We start from the raw sequence: 3484 nt of genomic DNA on the forward strand, positions 1-3484 counted from the left end.
AACGCGGCAACAAATTGAAAATTTGCTCTGAAGTGCTTCCGAGTGGAATACAATTTTGAAAAATTGATAATCGAACCACTCTTTTTCAACACTGGCTTAATTGTCTTTGTCACTTTTTAGAATTACATCCAACTCGAAAGATTGTAGAGAGAGTACAGTGGTTTTGAATAACCTCGGATCTTTCCTTTTTCTCAGTGCTTCCTTATGCGGGTTGTGCTTCGGAATAATTCCGATATGTATTAAAGCCGGAATGATAGGTGATAGGTAATAAAGTCTTAATAATATTCGCTGTCCTACGCAAACTTTATCGACGATGTCGAAGAATATACATCCGGACACCGTAAAATCGATCGATGCTGTCAGTTAGAAACGCGCACCACTGCCTTTACATACCGCTACGGAGCGGTATAATTGACGTTGCAGCAGTTGAATTTTTCTCCTAGACCAGTAGCCGCCTCGACTGCGCACACCGTACGGTTAGAGCCAATTATAAGCATAATCGCAGCGAAAACGCGTACCAGCCGTAGAATCGGCCGTAGCACGCGATATTTCTCGCTAGATCGCGATCGTTGATCGTTTCGCACCGCCCTGAGGTGGGATCCGTTCGTGAAAAGCCGCCGTGGGATGGATTGAGGAGGACGTTTCTTGTCGACGTGCCCCGTCGACTAGCTTTCCCGCAACTCGGCAACTCGCGTCCTTGAAGTGAAAACTCGCCGCGTATGTTGGTTAAACTAGTTTGAAGTTCCGGCGCGATATACGTAATAGTCACTTTTCGTTCATTCGGGACCGCGTAGTCGCGGGCACCGTAATTACAGCGGTAGAGGCAGCTCAGTGTAATGATAACGAGTTCGTATCAATTGCTCCGCGCTCTCGTTTTTCACAAGGTCGCGCACGGGAATAGACACGCAGCACTGGGAATAGAAATAGAATACGCTGGCCGAGTGGACCCGGAGGAAAAGTGCCACTAGGGAGACTCTTGTTCACGGCCGTTGAACTCGCAATTACGTAGTTACGCGCTAAGGATTGTTAGAATATCATGCACGCATACGCTGTACGGAATTCATCGAAAATAACGGAAGTGTGCATGAGTGGTACCTAAACGAAAGCTAACGCACGATATGACTGTCTTTTTAATGACTCTTGCCGGAGATTGATAACTGTACTGGAAAAAGGATCTGGCATTGCATTAATTGGAATTCTCTAATGGACAAGTCAGAATTTTATAGCTAAATTCATTATAATTCTAGTCGAGATAACGAGATATTTAATCGTGATGATGATGGAATTCTACTATCTATCTTCTGTTAGATATCAAAGGAGCAATGGCAATTCAGTCTGTTGAGGTCAATAACATTTCGTTGTTTTTAATTTCTGCACATGTGTCAGAATGTAAATCATTCCATTTTTGTGGTTAGTTTAAATATCTATATTACTTACGTACTTAGTAAATATTAAAATTTGAGTTAAATTCAATACGTTTTCCTAGGCAAGTTAAATTGTTTAACTTTATTGTTTTTCAATCAAATTAACGATATATTAGGTAAGAACAGTGGCGACCTAGACAACAATAATTAGATTACAAAACTCGAATCGGTTATCATTTGACATCATGAATTTAATAGTGTATGATTAGAATCCACTGGGTCGTTCAATTTTCAACCGGAATTTTTCTGGTATACTGAAATAATACTGAAATAATACTGAAATTGCTGAAATTAAAACTTTTTTTGTAGTGCGTTCTTTGATGGAAAAAGAGATCGTTAAATTTTAGAGCGATTAGACAGAGATTTTTTTCATCTGCTGGAGAGCTGGAGATTTGAGATTAAAAAGCTAGAGTCTCTTGCCGAAAACCGGAAAGGTAGCAACCGTGGATATGACTACCGAGTCGATAATTTCTCGCGTTAAGAGAACGCGGGTAATAGCACAGAAAGATCATCGGTGTGTGCAGCTTCTTCATTTTTTGCTGCAGGTATACCGCATACGAATTCTCGGCGCAACCGCGCGAGAAAAAAACGATTAAACGCGCGAATCGTATTAAAAAGAATGTGTAGAAAGTTACGACTTGTCGTAAGGAAGCGATCCTCAAGCGTGATATCTACCTTCCTCTCTGCACGCGTGTTTAATCTTCTTTATTATGCCTCGGCTGCGTCTGAGATCATCTTACTACTGAGTATCACCTTCTTTCAAGTGTCCGCGTGTCTGTATTTCACTTAATCGTGTTTTTATGCCTTATCCCTTTGATATCCTTTAATCTGTATTTCCTTATTTTTTATGTCCCAATATTGATACAATTTTTGTTGTAATACCGGGGTAAAATTTAAATCATTACACGTAAAAGATTTTTTTCTTATATGCATCTCCTTTTAACTTGTCCAACAATCGCATACTAATGCTTTGTAAATATTATACTGATCGCAAATTTGTTTCGACTCGACCCACGTAATCAGTAAGCCGTGTGGAAAAGTCGGAAAAGACGGAAAAGACAGCGCGCGTTCGGCGACGATGGGGAAAGATTTGATATTAGATTTACGTTTAAAGCCGCTCGTTAGATACGGCATACGCAACGTGCGTGTCTCCTCCTTGCGATTTCGCCTCGATGGCCGTGTATATACCAAGTACGTTACCAGACATCGGCGCTGTTCGAGCGATTTCTCCGAGTCGAAAGCTGATATCTTCACGATCTCGTGACGTACAGACATTTTGGTGATCAAGTGGTTCTGATAGTTTAATTTCTTTTTTTTTTTTTTTACGTTCATTTCTATATGTAGATTAACTTTATTTTCGGTTTAATTCACACTTAATCTTTTTCTTATGTTTGTCTTTACCGATGTAGATTGATTTTAATTAACGGGCGTTAGAAAAAGATAAAAAGTAAGTTAAACCGAGAGTAAAGTTAATTTACACTGCATTAGGTAGAAATATAAATTAGCACCTATTATAATTACACCTTTCGCCCCTCCATCTGCAATCTGAGTCTTTTTCGGTTCAAGCAAAATTTCAATTTTCCTCCTCATTTGTAATTTTATTAAGTAAAAGCTTTAATATTTAAGTTTAAAAATTATTTCGTAATATAACAAAGCTGTGGAAAAGTACAAAATGTTCCCTGGATTTTTTTCACACTTTTTGAAAAACTAGGAACAGCATAGAAAAACTTGGACTAAACAAAAAGAAAAAGTCAATTTGCAAAAATATGATTGCAGATGGAAGGTCAATGGAATTAATATTCTATTCGCGTTACAGAGGATATAAGCATAAATTTATTAAACGTGAATTTTAATTGGCAATTAAATTTTTTGTATTTCACCGTCCTTACCCTACTTATCTATATTTATACGTGTCTATTTTTATACCGAGGCAATATGTAAGTAGAGATCTGGTTATTCTCGCTTATATCGTCAACAATAATAATAATAACCGACGCAACGAGACTTTACGGCAGGACGCACGTCGTACGCACTCGCTGTAACCCGCGTGTCACGGTCGT

General features: G+C 38.8%; 1 protein-coding gene across 3 annotated transcripts in view; it reads left to right on the forward strand.

Moving 5' to 3' along the window:
* The window catches only part of LOC108754857 (serine/threonine-protein kinase tousled-like 1), a 184432-nt gene that overhangs the window by 41365 nt on the left and 139583 nt on the right, over positions 1 to 3484 (forward strand). The window contains exon 1 of one of the 3 annotated variants that reach the window (XM_018497485.1): positions 1947 to 1969. The exons of the other annotated variants lie outside the window; for them this stretch is intronic. The gene's annotated coding sequence lies outside the window, so the exon portion shown is untranslated. Of the gene's footprint in view, positions 1 to 1946; positions 1970 to 3484 lie in introns of those variants that run through there. 3 annotated transcript variants of the gene reach the window in all.

This window comes from Trachymyrmex septentrionalis, unplaced genomic scaffold, assembly GCF_001594115.1.
Source record: "Trachymyrmex septentrionalis isolate Tsep2-gDNA-1 unplaced genomic scaffold, Tsep1.0 scaffold81, whole genome shotgun sequence".
Taxonomy (NCBI): domain Eukaryota; kingdom Metazoa; phylum Arthropoda; class Insecta; order Hymenoptera; family Formicidae; genus Trachymyrmex; species Trachymyrmex septentrionalis.